The sequence below is a fragment of the Fopius arisanus genome, unplaced genomic scaffold, assembly GCF_000806365.1.
Source record: "Fopius arisanus strain USDA-PBARC FA_bdor unplaced genomic scaffold, ASM80636v1 scaffold00113, whole genome shotgun sequence".
In the NCBI taxonomy this organism is placed as follows: domain Eukaryota; kingdom Metazoa; phylum Arthropoda; class Insecta; order Hymenoptera; family Braconidae; genus Fopius; species Fopius arisanus.
The window spans coordinates 45,223-62,465 of NW_011887852.1; positions in this window are offsets into that span (position 1 = coordinate 45,223).

The following is a 17,243-nucleotide window of genomic DNA, read 5'->3' on the forward strand; positions in this document are numbered from 1 at the left end:
CTTGGATATTTTTGCGGCTTTTTTCTCCATAAATCCTACCACACAACTTGGCTCGAATGCATTGATAGATTGGAGAAGGAGAGTATACGTCATTACAGCTGGAATAACGAGAGAGAAAAAAAAGCCTTGAACTTGTTGTAAAGCCCTGTAACTATTCAAGAATCACCCTCTTCTCCAACTTTCATCGATGTCGAATCGTTAGCCAACTAGATTATCGAGCTCATCTCACTTCTGCGTCTATTTTAATCGTTCCGCAATCACCTCGTCATTATCATTTCACCTTCATCATATAACTCTAATATGGATTTAATTGTATTTAGTATGTATTACTTTTGTTTCCCCGCCTAAGAGAATATGTTTTGAATATATTTTGACAAAGATCCATTGCTTCTTTTTTTTTCTTTCATTACATTGTCAGGACATATACCATTGACAAATTCCTCTCGATCGTGCAAAACGCGTTCCTGTAAATTGAAAATAATAATGGAAAAGGAAGAACAAAAAAAAACAGTTGTATAGAGGATGAGTGTAATAAAAACGATGAACGAGAAGAATCCAATTAAACCACCAGCCAATTAATAACTGCGGTCGAGTACATGGACCGAAAGCCATCAGGGAAAAATCGATGCTACAAATCGCCTCTAGTTTTTTTTACACTCTAACCGAGGTTTAACATTATTTCGCTCTTCATGAATAAACTCTGAGAAATAGCAATAAAAATATGAAAGTGATAAAAAGTTCATTAACCATTGTCTGACTATCCACTCCGACCCCACTACATTCTCCTGAAACCGTGTGCAAACCGTGTGCGCTCTTTCCGTGGCAAAGAGAAATTAATCTACCCAACAAATCACTTGATGCAATTTGATCACTTTAATCCGGTGGCAATGATATCGATGGGCTTGTTGAAAAGTGAAAAAAATTTCCAATGAGGAATTGGCAAAAAGAGAGAAAACAAAAATGTCAATGTCTCTTGGAGTGAGAGGGTAAAAGTGTCAATTTGACGCCACTTGTTTGATATGTACTATAGCAGTGAGCTCGTTCAACGCTCCATTCACATTTATTTATTGTTCTTTATTGTCTTTCCAGCTACCACTGTAGCAAACGATTATCCCCCCATTCCTTATTGATAGCCCTATATGATACCTACTAACCACATTATGAGAGGATTAACTTTTTTTCAAGTTTTTTTTTTTTGCATCATCAGAGAGAGAGAGAGAGATATGAGGGATAATTTTGGAAATAGGTAGAGATTCGATGTGTTGGTGTTGCAGTTGCTGCTGCTAGGTAGAAATAGTTGGTTTGAGCGTTGCGTGGGTGAATAAAGGGAAAGGGGGAGTTGAAGGCCCTGGGGTCGCGTTAGAGGATAGTGACGGTAGAGAACGGAATGGGGGTAAACGTGGGTGGCTGGGCTTGCGAAACGGGAGCTAGAGAGAGGTTGGGGTTGGTTTACGGGTAGAGACTCTGGGGGGTGAAGCAGTGGGTGGTAGTGAAACAGGGTGGGTGAGAGCGGATGGGGGATACGAACGATGCGATGGAGGTGAGTCTGCAGAGTCTCAGGAGGGTGAGTTTGGCGCCGAGGTGTCGGTCTTTCTCCATTGCTAGGCTACAGCTCCATTCCCTACTGTGCCTCGCCTCCAATCTCCTCTCCCTCTCTCTCTCTCTCTCTCTCTCTCCCCGTACAACACTCTTCTCGCAAACTGGTTTTCTCTCTGTGCGCGCTTTTCCTCCTCACCCTATCTAACCGACCCACTCCCCCACCCCCACCCCCATCTCCACCCATTTCTTCTTCCTCCCGGCCTTTTACCCGTCACCCTCTTCAACTCACCCCTGCTACTCTAGCTTTCATCCTACCGTGCTTTTCCCTCACTCTAGTTTTGTACTCGTACCCCGTACTCTCTTCCAACTTCTAGAACCCTTCTAGTTTCTACCGACGTATCATGCCATCAAACAAAAATGCTTCTTGGAGGAAAATGTTTTTCACCTAATTCAAATAATAATTATAACGAGATTGATGATTATACAGTGTTTTGGCTCTCACAGAAAGAGCTTTAAATAAATAAATGACATTTCAAGGATTTTATCATATTTAAACAATAGTTATTCGTCTTCATCTCCTTACCACCTTGCAATTTGTATCTTTTCTTTCGTGAGTGAAATGAGTTAAGGACGAACCAGAGAAGCAAGATATATATCTCAAAGGGTGTGTAAGAGTTTCGTCGCTTTTACGTTTAGGAGCGTTAGGAAAACGATGAAAGTTTCAACTCTTGGATGATGGGTTAGGGTATGAAATGAGAGAGGGTAACTGATGTACAAGGGAATGGGGTTACTAATTCTTGGATAATGAAGGGACGAAATTGTCAGCCCTTTCTCGGTTACGCAGTGCAACACTTGTATTTTTTCACCCCCTCATTCTTCATCATGCGAATACATCGGCGGCCCCTTCCTCTATTTTACTGGAAAGTCATGCTTTTTTACCAGCCATTTCTTCCTATAGTTAAGTTTCTCCTGCAGGAAAATTCAATGGAATTGGAAAAGCAGCGGTGGAAAATGCAAGGAAAATGCGTAATGGTGAAAAAAATAGCGATGGGATAGGAATGAGATGTGTAGAGTGAGGAGTGAGGTAGGTTGCTGAGAGCACTTTTCCTGGTATTACTTAGCGTCCTGGGAAGCGCTACTTTCATTGGAGCGTACCATGGCGCTTTTGAAGGTTCTTCACTCACACAGATGGTGGAGGACCTTCGACTTGCTCGTTGCTCCGATGTATCCAAGATACGATGATGTGTTTTCATGTAAAGTGAATACTATTCACCTTTGGTTCTCGATATATAGCAGTCTAGGTCAGACCAGGCCAAGTGTACTTGGCACTTTCTTCTGCATAAATATAATTTTCCTTTAACTTATCCACATTGTATCGACAAGTAAAGGTCTCATCTTTAATGGAGTGTGGCAAGAGGTTTCACCTGTTCATTGATCAAGAAGATATGGGGTAGCTGGCGGTATAGGAGTTGTTGGTAGTTTGGTCGTACCATGTGGAGAACTGTAACCCATCAGGGCAATGGAAGAGTGCGAGCTGCTGGGTTGAGCCATAAGAGCACACTATTATATCCATGGATCTCGCTGAGAGGGAAGCCACCCTCGTTACCACCACCTCCCTCTTGCCTCCTCGACTCGGTCGCCCTTCAGCTCTCCTCACGGCACGGTACAGCTGTAACCCCTATTTCTCTGTGTGCCATGTTACGGCTACTACTATATATCTCCCTTCTCGTTCTCAATCCTCAATCCTCTGAGCACCCCCTTTCTCTCTGTGTGCAACACAGAGCCCTCAGAGTCTCGACTCCGACACACTCTGTTTCCCCAATTCCGCACCCCCCCATCACCCCCATCACCCCAATTCCCCCTTGAGTACGCCTGCCGTTACCAACTATAACCCCCCAATCCCCCTTGAGTTTGAAGGTGGGTTGCGCCCTACTGGCGCCTGAATCATCCCGCCCGAGGCGGCCAAAGAGAGAGAATGCCAGAGAGAGGGGGTGGAGGGTGGCTTGACTAGAGGCTTTTGGCCGTGGAATGAGCGCACACTATATATAGTTATAAAAGGGGTTTGGTTTGAGGAGTAGTGTGAGGAGTGGAATGAGATGGCTAGATGGCGTCGAGGCTAAGAGAGAATGGTTGTGAGGGAGGTAAACGACAGAGAGTGGTTGGCAGGGTAACGGGCTTGGCTCGATGAAGGGAGGGTGGAGAGGAGGGCGGAGAGGAGGGTTGAGGAGGGTTGAGGAGGGTCGAGGAGGGTCGAGGAGGGTCGAGGAGGGTCGAGGGGGTGGGGTTGGGCGGCAGCTCAGGGTGACGAGGACCGAAGCCAAAAGGGAATGGGGGTTGGAGGGAATTCGAGCACAAGGTATAAACTCGGGGATGAGAGAGCCAGGAGCTCCAATTGGGAGGAGACGACGCGACGAGTTCAAGGGGGTGTACAAAATGGGGAGAGGAAGAATACTTTGGACGTGTGCATCATGGTAAGAGGGGCGATGAGAGGGGTGAAAGAGGTACGCCTGGGGGGGTATAAGGCTTCACTAATTATTTTTTGTCGAGCTCCCGACAGGGGAGCCCTCTCTCCCAACGACTCCCGCCAATCACTGGCAAATTAAATGAATGAGTCACCCTGTGTGAGTAAGCCTCATTCATCACCAAAAATTCATCGCGTAAAGCGTTTTATTATTATTCTACTTTTATTTATAATGGAGATGAGACCAGAAATACTCGGCTGGCCAACTTGCCTAGAAATCGACGCTCCACTCAAACCATCACCAATACACTCTTAACTTTTTAATGACTTTATGCTCTTTTCACTCTTTCTTCCTTTTTTATCCAACATGTCGAGTCTAATACGTTGTGCACTTTGATGTGAATGGGATGCATCGCTGCACTTAATCTCTTCAATTTCATACATTTTACATTTATTTCTTGTGCATTGTTTTTCTTATTTGATTTTTTTTTATTAAAAAAAAAAAATGCTTATTCTTTTATTTCATGTTTTCATGTAATTGTCATGGTGAAAATCAAACAATGGGGTTTGAGAGTCTCTTGGATAGAGGGAGAGTTGATTTGAGTTTTAATGAAGTTGTTAGAGTGTTTGTGCTGCACAGTCTATCGATATTGTGACCATTATGGGAGCAATGTGCGGTAATACCACTGGCTAATCAGACCCACTACAATTCTGGGATAGCCATTTAGGAGAGAGAGAGAGAGAGAGAGAGAGAGGTATTTAACCGTATATGCATGTAATTCTGAGATGGTATTATTGAGAATTGTACATTTGTGGATGATTCGGTTGGTGTTTTTTCTTTAATTTGCTTGTTTGACCCATTAATTGATCAACTTGATTGGAGATTGAGAATGAGAGGTCTTTTAGTGGGTCACTGTATTGTCTGTTGACAGTGAGGTAGAGCAGAACTTCTATTTCCTCGACTGTCGTTGTGGCAAAGCCTCCTCCGATGTTACTTCCCTCCACCTCGACACATCCACAGAGTAAACACGCAGACATGCACCAAACCGGAAGCTCTGGGTATACTTGCCTTGCCTTACGTCTCGAAGAAAGCTCTAGCGTTGGCTCTAGCGTTGGCTCTAGCGTTGGCCTCGGAGGAGTAGTGACTTCCACCTTGGTTGTTGGCTTCAACCCACCCCTCTTGGTTGCTTGCCGAGGAGGAGTTTTACCGTAAGGGTTGCTTGGGTGAGAGAGAAATTGTCCTGTTTGTTCTGTACGATAGCGCAAGGCGACGCTGACGTGCAACCCTGCCATCACTTTAACAAAACCACTTTGACAAACTCCCATAAAGCTAAATTCTTCTCCAATTTTCTTCAAATTCAACGATCATTGAGTAAGAATGGAGGATTGTAAGAAAAAAAAAATAGACCGATCGAAATTGAAACAAATGAAAAACCCCTTGCTCTTTTAATATAGGGAGAATCAATCTCTTTATTTGCTTCCGAGTGCAAAACCACAGGGGGGCTCTTTACTCATCTGCTCTTCCCCTGTCCCTCTGCCTGCCCCTGTCTCATGTACATTGCACATAGAGAAGCGGCAAAATCTATGTCACACACCACACGCCTGGTGTGCCTAAATGTGGCGAAATTAATGCTCCCCCTCTTTTTGACATATACCAGTAGGTAACGCACCTACCTACGTATATATAATGTAACGTCCCTACGTCTCTCTCTTGTGACAGTAAATCGATCGAACGGTATAATTTATACCACCCCCTGTTACCTACCGGCGTCGAACACCCGTTGCCTCATGCGTTCGTGTTATCCACCCTCACCTCACCTCACCTCACCTCACCTAACCCCTTTCCCTGAATAGTCATCACAGGACGAGTGCATCACAGAGGGTGGGTTAGAACGATAAAGGGAGGGAAAATGATGTCGAATGACAGTGTGGGTATGCGAGTGGATCACCGCTCTCGCTTGGTGATGGTTAGAGAGAGGTGCGGCCCGAGTGGCTTTCGAGTGTATATATATGTATATTATAATATATATAGAAGGAGATGCTTGTCACCCTTGAATGGCTCTGGGGTACACTTTTGTTTCTCCAATATATTCGTGATGTGTGTGGGGCATTTTTTTTTGCTCGTTGGCGGTTCAAATACATTTAGGCACGATGTTTCGACATTTTTTATAGAGTTGCCTAGTCAAATAAGAATATACAGATAGAGGATGAAAAAAAAGCTCACCAATTAAACATGGCATTATCCCTGAAAACATAATTGTACAGACACATATTGAAATACCGATACCGAGCCATACTCACAGCTATATTGGGGTCATTCGAATCAATTACGTTTCCGGTCGTTGGAGATAGTCGCGTTTGGGGGATTAGTCTGTACTATCGTCAATGTTTCTGTCCCACCTCAATTCTCCCTCTTCTCCCTCGTTGGCCGATTCCTACGTGTAAAGTTTGATAACAGCCATTCTCCCCTGTAGTCTATACTCCTCCCAAGTACAACCATCTGTATTACATACATCTGCATATGGATTTGAGATAGTCGGATATGTGCGTAAACATAGAGTTACGGTGTTGTAGTTTTGGATGGTTCCATATTCGACGCCTGGTTGATTTACCTTGACGCTTGCCTGTCGCAATCTCGAATGCCTCCTGACAGTCCACCGTGACACATCCTAAATTTGTATTTGTGGTATGTGTCGTGTAAAGACACCCAATTATGATAGCCATTCAATTAAATGCCTGCATCATCCATCTGTTTGAATACAATTGCCAAATAGGTAGGGGAGGCTAGTTATTGTGATAGAGTGATCCATTGTCTAATGGCTTATTCAACAGATTTTCATGATAATGCTGTAGAAGAATTGAAAAATGAAAAAAGATAATTGAAGGTGCCACCAAGCCAGGTGAGAGTGTTCTGTAGAGTCGTTCGTTCGAGGGCGGGCGAAAGAGGGATGAAAATTACTGGCAAGGGGCGAAACTCACTCCTCTACCACTGTCTTTTAATTTTAATTAAAATAAGTTTTGACTGAGGGAGATGGAGTGAACACCAATGACCATTTGACAGGGGGAGAGAGGTCGGCCCCTCTTCCTCCCAACCACCTCATTCTCTTCTGTTTCAAGGTGCCTGCCCCAGGGTAAAACACATTCCCGATGTTGTATTTTTTCCCCTCTATATTTTTTTCTTATCAATTCTTTGTTTTTCCCTTTTTTTTTCGGTTTACTCATTTTCCACGTAGTTGGAATACGTTCCCTTTTTTATGACGGCTCAAACCAGGTAGACAGCTCAGTTTGCACACAAAAAAAAAGTGAGAAAAAATAAAAAAGTGGAAAAAAAAAACCCGAGCAGGTGATCATTTTTCCTTTTACTTTTTATTTCATGAGTTTAAAAAAATTTTTTAATCCGCACACGATATTCGAGGTGGCTAATTAAGATTGACGAAGTTGGCAGAGGGTGGCAATGTTTAAACTGTCTGAATATGAACATGGAATATAGTGTCAGAAAAGAGGTTGTTAAATTGAAAAATTCAGTAGGGGTTTAGTTAAAAAGCAAGTGAGAATAGCAAATTCTATTGAACGAGAGCCACCAGAGGATAGCGGGAATGGGACGGATGGGGGGAGGGGGAGGAGGAAGAGGGAGAATTGGCTTTAACCACCGGTAACATTTTGTCCAGCGAATTGAACGCATGACGCATGCACTCGCACACAGTGCCATTTCTCTCCGGTGCTCCAATGATTTTTGGAATTTAATGTGTTTCTAGGAGAGAGGGTGGTTGAACATGCACCCTTCACGTGGTCTGGTCGATATGTCGAGAGCCCAAGAACTATACGGCTTCTCCGTCATTAAAGTCCACCGCATTTCGATAATAGTTAATAGGCAACTCGTATCGTAATAGTAATTATATTGCCAATATATTGTCAATGCCCTGTCCTATCGAATTTATCTATTTTATCAGTCATTATTTTATTAGTGTCAAGAGGAAAAAAATGTTAATACAAATAATACTCAATAGAGACATAATTCGAAACGAGTTCGAGTTTTGGAAAAGCTCCCTTTCTCTATGAGAGAATGAGGATTCTCTCGAGAAAAAAAAATATGAGGAAAAAAAAAATAACGAGAGAGCCAAGTTCGCACGACTAGACATAAACTCAATGTATGTTCAGACTTTAACGTCCACCGGAAACGTGCAAAAGTGGTTACTCTCCCCCTGCATTTAATCCGTAACTTTGGCATTTCCATCTCCCCCAGGAAAAACAGAGAGCAAACGAAAGGGGAGAAGGATGTAGGAGGGTGGAGATTGAAGCATTCACTTTGGTTTTCCAAGCAGGACAATAAGTTTTCCCTGATGCAGAGTCCCTGTCAGCGTATAGAGTAGAGACAATTGGCGTTGGGCGTTGGGTCCGATGTCATCTCACTCCATATTGAGGTAGTAGTCCCCTGTAGTCTCTCTTTCCATGCACTTTTCTACGATCTCTCGACCATATCCAGCAATACAAACCCACCCTTCTGGCTCATCCCATTCGTTGTAGGCTGTGATTGCATGGCTCGAGGGTGATATTGGGATGCGTATGGATCTGAACGACGATGGAAAGGGGCTGAGTCTGGAAGATGGGGGTAGACGTTGTTCTCGTTACCCAACCTTCTCTCCTACCACATCTACTTCTATCTCCTATCCCTCTCCTGTCAACTTGATGAGAACATTTTTATTCTTTTATTTTATCCATTCTCTTCCATATCACTATCTCCCTCCCTCCCTCACAATTTACCAAGTCCTTCAAAACTTGCCTTTTTCTAACAACTACGTCTTCTCATTTTTCGACATTTTCCGCCATTGTCCGCTATTTTCCACGCTAAATTCATTAACATACAGTAATTACGCCAGTATTTAGTCAGAGTAATTTATCTCACCATCTCTAAAGAAAAAAAAAAATATTTACGTTTTCAACAACTTGTCGAATATCAATATTTGACATAGTTCTGCATTTTTCCCCGCCTTCGTCTCCCTTTTTCAACCAACCAGAAAAAAAATGGATGAAATTGCTTCTCTCCCATGTATACACCCCTCGTACGAAAACCCCCAAGATTCTCGTTTAGTCGGAGGAAATACTTTTTTTTTTCTCGTCGTCGATAAAAGTTGCCATCCGGTGGACAGTGGTGGACTCACCCCTCGAGCATGAGCCACGCTTCTCTCTGTCCCCCGTCCCTTTTTTCATTCCACCCACACTCATACGCGCCGGCTGACTCTTCACGTGACTGTATAGGTATAGAATAGAAAAAAAAAAAAAAAAGAAAAAGAAGCTGGGTGGCAGTTGAGCGGAGGGTTGGAGGAGGGTTGGAGGAGGGTGAAGGGAGACACCCTCCTAACTCCAGCCTCGGGTGGGTCTCTACTCGTTGGTAGCAAGGGAGGCAAAAGCTAGAGGGATATTACGGAGAGGACGTTGAGATATCAGACCCTCTTCCCTGACGTTACAGGGAAACTCAGAGTAGAAACGGTGCGATCAGCTACACTATGCATATATCCTATAAAAGGTATAAAAGGTAATACACATAAATGAAGTTTTCGAGAATAAGATTTTGGTGAACTTGACACAATAAAAAATGCCATCCATAAAAAAAAAAAATGCTCACAACATTCTTACGTTCTTACATTGTTAGTCTTTAAATGCTCATTTTTCATCTCCATATACACACATCCCTCTGATACTTCGAAGCCTTGTGCATTAACAGAAAAGATGTAACAGAAAATTTACGTACCTAGAGAACACACAGGAGACGCATCTACATTTGTGGGATATGGATTTTGAGGATTCAGGAGCGTTGGAAGCATAACTCTTAGATGAATCAGTGCTTCTTGGACCGCACTGGCCCCTAACGCTTTTCTCTCTATACCCTACATCTCTTACTCGCCCTTAACCCACACCACACCACAACCCTCCCTCTCTCAAGCCGTCAGAGTAGAAGAGCCAGTGAGAGCAACCCTCTGGCCTGAACCTTCATCAACGACCCCACCTTTATCAACTCTCCCTCCTCCCGTCTCCCTATCCCTTGACGTCCATTCCTTCCTCCTCTCCGCATCTAGGAAGCTTTCTCCTTATCACCCACCCACCGCCCTTCTCAAGGTCCAAAAGCCTCATTTCGCCCTCTCAATCCCCTTTGCCTCGGCAGGGCTTTCCTACTAGGGGGGATTTCTCCCTTTTTCCCCGAACCCTCGGCTCCCAACATAGAAAAGAGAGAAGAGAAAACTGTTTCAACTGACAACACAGCATATATAGAGATGCTTCTTCATCAACGTGTTTTGGCGAGAGAAAAAATGAAAAACCTAAGCTAGGGGAGAGCAATTTAATCGTCATATCATTTATAAGTTTAAAAATTGACCTAGCAGTGGCTGGAAAAATGGCTTTATGCCTGCATCTACCTTGGCATATCTATGATGTATTTAATGGTCATTAGAAAGGGCCGCAGTAGCTAGCTATTAGGCTGGTGCAGGACAGACAAGCCTAAAATCATGGCGATTTGTCGTTATGAACATTCAACCCCTTTGGAGACGATATACTGGACGCTCATGTGCATATAGAGTACAAGCTGGCTAACCTATTCTCAATCAAACACATATTCAAACATATCCTAGATACTCGATATAGCCTATAGCTATTTGCAGTGTTCAGAGATATCTCGCCCCTGCGTCTTCGCATGGATTTCTACGGGCATCGGTAATCTCAAAGTCAGTCGTTTTTCAATTCCCTTTACCTGCCAAATATCCTCTCCTAATTTCACGATGATGCATTCTCGCATGTCATCTTTTTTGTATCACATGTCCATTTTGTCCATTTTGTCCATTTTCCGTTAAATAGTCTCTGTGACTCAGCCCAATCTGCCATTTCCATTGATAGTAATGTGATACTTGCAATCAATTCACACAACACATCAAAAAATTCACGAGCCCAAGTCTCCTCTATTTGCTTTCCCAATATGCGCCTAAATTATTTCATAGACTAGACATTAATAATTCAAATAGATATGCACACCCACGGGGTGTGATATGACACGGGGGATCATGTCAAGCCAGAGCTGGAGATTATGTTGAATTTGATAGCAATGATAGTTTGCACAGGTAGCACAAGTATATTCGCCAATCGTCTGGGATATATCCTGGGAATTTAGGTAGGTTGGTAGTAGTCCAACTGGTAAATGGGAAAACGTAAATGGATGGAGGTGGAGGGGGGGGCAATGGCCACACAGGTAGCTTGACATGGGGCGTAAACCATGTACCATTGAAACGCGTGAAATCCATGCGTAATCCACCAGGAGGTTGCAGGCTAATGGCTTTAATCTCCCTTATGGACAAGTGTACAAAATTTCAACTAGCCAGTAGTATAGGTAAATAAATGATTGACCGTAATGATTGAGTTTGGCTTTTGAAGAAAAGTAGCACGAAGAATTTCCTAATGCTAGTTCAAAGTGTGATAGATGACGTAAGCAATGGACATGAGCTGGTTTGAGACTGACATGTACACACCTATATGCATGGCAAAGATTTCAAGTTCCATTTTGCTGGATTCACATTCGAGTGCGTAATTCCCCGTTGGTAGCTAACACGCGCATTGCATAAGAGGGGATAGATGGGGATGGCCTCGGGTTGTAGGATGCGGATTGAAGGGAGAGGGTTTGGTGGATTTGGGGTGGTCGGTTGGTGCTTCACCAAAGGGGGATGCTAGATCGAAGTATGGAGGAGAGGGTCGAATTGCTCGGTGCCTGGTGGACGTGGACGTGGACGTGGACGTGAACGTGGGTTGGAATACGGTTTGGATACGAGGATGACGAAGGTATAGGTTATATGGGTAGGTAGGGTGAGAAAGAGCCCAGCACATTGCTGGTTTGTGTGTCAGCCGCCCTGGGACCCTCTCTCTCTCTCTCTCTCTCTCTCTCTCTCTCTCTCTCTCTCTCCCTCGCCCTCTCGTAACCCTCTACCTCCATGTCCCACTCAACGACCCTATATACGGTACCCTATACGACAGAGGGGGTTATAGCTATGGGAGTTGGTTGAGGACGTACATGTACAGCTAACTCTGCGAATATAGGTGTACATGTGAGCGAATGTGGGCGTCCGCACGTACGTGTGCACATCCTGCCGCACCTTTCACCCACTTTACCCCCTCAACCCACCTCTGTCTATATACTTGGCCCTCCTTTATGTACCATCAGGATATGCTATGTACTTTGAGCCAGATACATGGGGAATATGGTGCCTCACTTCACGCACCATATACCATTTGGTTCCTATGTGCGTCTACCTTCTGCACGCTGTACGCTATACGCAGTATGCGGTACGTTGTGCGCTGCACGTTGTATGAAAACGAGCAAACCGCTGCTGGGAGAAGTACATTTTAACCGAAAAGAGGAGAGTGGGCCGGGTGCACATGGCTTACGATTTACAGAGAGACAGGTATCCTGTGAGACCCGCTACAACCCCAAAAGGGGATATGTAACACTGGGAACACACTGGGAATTATCTCTCTACCTCTCTCATTGGTTACCTTCGGTTATAGAGTGACGTAAATGTTCCTGGATCATGAAGGAATGAGAGAGGAGCTGACTGTGTATGGGTGTGTGTGTGCTACTTTGTCAGCTAGTTGGTCCCCCGTGGAATAGCCCCAAATTAAAGTGTTTGGACTGATGACAGGTGTGTTGCTAGTGTATCAGAACATCTTTATCGCTTTCGAGTAATTAAAGTGCGCCACCTTTTTCCTTTTAATAATCCATTTTTTTTTTTCCACTGGCGTGCATTTTTTATAATCATCAAAGAAAATGTGAATGAACACACCTTTTTGGAGTAGCAGGATCATCTCCCTCCTGGTGTACAGAAAAAAAAAGCAGCTTGAAAAACGTGCCGGGTACGTTGAAATGATGTAAAGAGACATTTTTCGCTGGCGATGATGTACATGGGGATATCTCGCCGTAGTTTACCACGAGTTATGTATTTTCCGTTATGTACAGGGAGAACTATACGGGGTGGTAGATGAGAAAAAAAAAAGAGGAGTAGAGGGAATAAGAGACAGAGTGATGGAAGAAAAAGGAGATGAGAAGGGTAGGTAAAAGGGGTGACAGGCGAAGTGGAGGAGGAGACACCCTTTTCTGCTACAACCACCCTAGCACCCTCCCACCTCCCTTTTTCGCTTTACCAGGGAGATGGGAAGGCATTGCGGAGCCGGGAGCCACGTTGGCTCAGCTGTGTTTTCTGTTCGTATAGGGTTGGTTGCGGCGTTGGGTGCAGGTCTCTCTAAAGGGGGGGTGAGATGGAGGAGTTTTAGAGGGTGGTGGGTGATAAAACGAGGCGGCAGCACGGGGATTGGGGGGTTGGGTGAGAGAGCGCATGAGGTTGGGTTGGTTGGATGGGTTGGCAGACACGCAAGGCTATGTTGAAGTCCGTAGGATGGGTATGTGCGCTAGGTTGGCCAGGGCTAAGGGGTGAGGGGCGAGCGGTGAGGGGTGAGAGGCGAGCGGTGAGGGGTGAGGGGTGAGGGCTGCTTTGAACTAAGCCGGGACTAGAGTAGTGCAGAGTACACCGAGGTATACCAAAAGGGAATGGGTTGGCATGGAATGGGGGATTGGTGAAGGGCAAAGGGATGGAATGGGGTGCCTAGCCACGTTGGTGGCTGCGGCAAGTATAGAACCCCAACCGAGTGGGTACCCTTGATGAGAGCGAGAGCGAGAGCAAGAGAGATGTGGGGGGTGGTTGTGCTCTATACCAGAGAGGGTTGGCTATGCCCAAGGTACTCCTGGACACCGCAGCCCACCTAACTACACTACAGACTACGATTCAACTGTTCTAAATAATTCCACTGCGATGCCATTGCGTTGCGACTCATTTTCTCTCTTCTCTTCTCTTCTCTCCTCTTCTCTCGCGTAGTCAGTAATCGAGCAAACTCTAACATGTATACAAACTCATCACAGTCATAGTTTTTTTTTTCTTTTTTTTTTTTTTAAGTATCTGCACGGTGCGTTATTGAATGAATTCTCTCTATATGTTTAAAAGAAAAAATTCTACACAGCTTCAGAGTCAATAAAATAAAATAATTTGGAAAAATTGAGCGATAACGACAGCGATACCATATAAATAGTGTCTATCCGCAAAATGGTCTCCCAAATGTTTAACCCGGTGAGATTACTAATCGACCTAATGCACGAGTTGGTTGGATTGCGAATCGAATGAGGTTTACGGTAACGCTCATAAGAGAACGTGCAATCTCACGCCACTGTCCCTTTTCCCATCCCCGTATCCCCTTCTCTTAAACTAACTTCTACAGTTGTGTGAGTCATATAATATAGATGGTGGAGCGTCAACGTGCGGGATCCATACACTACAGACATCCTAACGGACGTACACCCCCTACCCCTCTATACTATACTTGATGGGTGGGGATTCGACCTGGTCGAATCCCCTTGAGGCTCTCACCCACTACTCACTCTTCTCTATACCCTACCAATCCTCCAACATTCGAGGGACTCACAGCCAAAAGCCCACTTCGATTTTACCACCCTTTTCTTCACAGTCTTGCCTACCTTTCTCCATCAGCGAAGACCAACTTCTTCTTCTCCTCCCTGTCCTTTTATCCTCCAAGGGCTCCGATCTCCTCAGGTCATTTGTATCTATTGACAGATCGATTGAAAAGAGGCCAAAACATTACCACTATTTCATGGTTTTGCTATCACTATCTCTATTTTTCCATCCATCTGTTCAAATTCATCCTCAACACGAAATTTTTATTCAACTGAAAATGTTTAATTTGCCGAACAGATGAAATTATTCTAGAGTATGGCTTGTACAATTGGGGGTGGTAAAAGTTGGGGCAAGTACGTAAATGTAAAGTCGTGCTAACAAAGCTCCAGTGTTGAGACCAGTTGCACAGTAGTAGAGGAAAAGGACATCAGGGTGGGAGTGTTTAGTTGGAGGTTCGAATTTCCGGTTGAAATGAAGTGATTGTTGGTATCCAGTGGAGAATAGTTTATCCATATAAAGTGAAATTTAGCCAAAGTATGAGAACCACTGATGGTAAAAGAGGAAAATGGGGGGGGGGAGGGGGTGGACTGAGGGAGGGCCTCGCCATGTTGGCTAGCATGGGTCGGTTGAGCTTTTGCTCGGGACGCGGGCTGTTTCCGGCGCTGGGTTTAAGGGGGTGAGGGAGGCAAAGGCAGGTGTATCTAGATAGGTATATATGTGCTATAGCTTGCAGGTCCTCACCCTCGTTCCCCTCGTTCAACCCCATTCCTCTGTGAGGTTTGCGGGGGAAGCTTTGCCAGTGAGGGAACGTGCTCGTCGAGGGGGACTGGAGGTATTGCGAGGGTGAGTTGTGGAGGCACACAGAGGGAACCCAGAGGGTTGAAACCAGTGGGAGAGGAAGAGGACGGGGTGCGAGCAAAATGGCCGCCAACGTCGACCCCAAAAGTAGAGATCTTTGGTATCATGGGGTACCAATCCCATTCCACTTTACCCTCTACCCAAACATTGAATCTAACTAATTTGGTCAATGCTCCCTTACCACCATTCCACGACATTTTCATAATTTCAAGCTTTTCCGATGTGTACCTTCGTACAAACTTTAATTTTACTAAACAACACGCTCTAGTTACACTATAAAATAGTTTACGCATTAATGTTAACAGCCCCTCTCCCATCATCACATAACGATTTACCCCATTTTCGCCTGCGGGGGTGGCTGCGATGCTTGTATGTATAGCAATTTCTCCTCGTACATTCATTCACTGTACATATAGAATAACGATGCGATTCAATGGAATGAGGAGTAAATTAAGAGTGCAGTGACAGTGAGAAAAAAAATTAGACGAAAAATGAATGAGTGAATGAATGAATGAGTTATTAATTCATTGATCCGTAGCCTCAGCGTTGTCAACAAACAAATTAGAAACCACTGCCAACAAGATACATGAAAGCTAAATAACGTAAAGTTTGGTGTTTATATATCCTATATATCCTATATATCCTATATATATATATGGGACGATTTACGAGTGACCCATACTCGAAGGGTCGTTTACCACTGAATTTATCGCTCTTGTTATTCATATTCGACTGCACAAACGGCTGGTCGCTCTCGCAAGCTCGTTCCTATTACTCGTTGGCAGCTCAACGTCGTAATAATACTGCTGCCATCGGTGACAATATCGCATCCGTAGTAATGTCATATTCACCAATTTCTTCATGTTTCAAGGAAAAACAATATTTTAATAATAAAAATTTTTCCTAGATTATTTTGAGGTATCTAGGAGAGTTGCGTTTCTTACAATTAGAATATCTACACATAGTGCAAGTTAAATAATTAACATTTTGGGGGCAAGTACACCCTTAGCACTGACCAATTGTGGATAGGTGTATGAAGTTGAGTTGACCAGTTTACTATAGTTTATGCATATATATAGTGACGATGGTAGTTAGTGTCCGAGTGTTAGCACTATACCCGGACTGAATTCAACCCCTCGACTGAAAATTCATCCTCTGTGTTTTCAACCCCCTTTCTCTATCTATATAGTCAAAGGTCTGTACTCACCCCAAACCAACTGCGTTGCACCCTATCCCACTGTCTGCATATTGCACCCAAGCTATATAGTACATCATGGAGTACAAACTCTCCCATGTACATACCAACTGGCGTGCACTTGCTATTACATACATACATGTATTTCAGCCTTTTCTACATTCATTTTATTCACTTATCTCGTTGAATTTAATACGCAACACTGATAAAAACATCATCAACTGAATTCTAAAAGTTAAAGATGGTTGAAAAATGTATTTAACAATTTAATTTTTTATTTAAAAATGAGGATAAAGAAATTGGGGCCTTTACTCCATTTATTCCAAGTCCTGAAATTCATTTTCGTGAAAACCCGTAAAATCGGAAACTTTTTCACACAAAAAAGTGAATGAAAAAGTTGAAGGGAATATTCCAGGGGCTAGGTCCACTACAATTATGGCCGGGGGCTGAGTGAGAGGGAATGAGAAGAGGAAAAGGTAGAAGAAGAATAAAAATAAGAAGTAGAAGACCTAAGACTATCTTTTTATATCAGCCCTCATCCTCCCACGATGCTTTTTCTCGGGTGCTCTCAAAGCTCCCTCGCAGAAAAACCCACCTCCTTCAACCCGGCTCGAATTCGCCTGACATTCCCCCCTTCACCCCATCCCATTCCATCCTCGTAGCTTCACAATGTATAGGGCTCGCTATATCTATAATT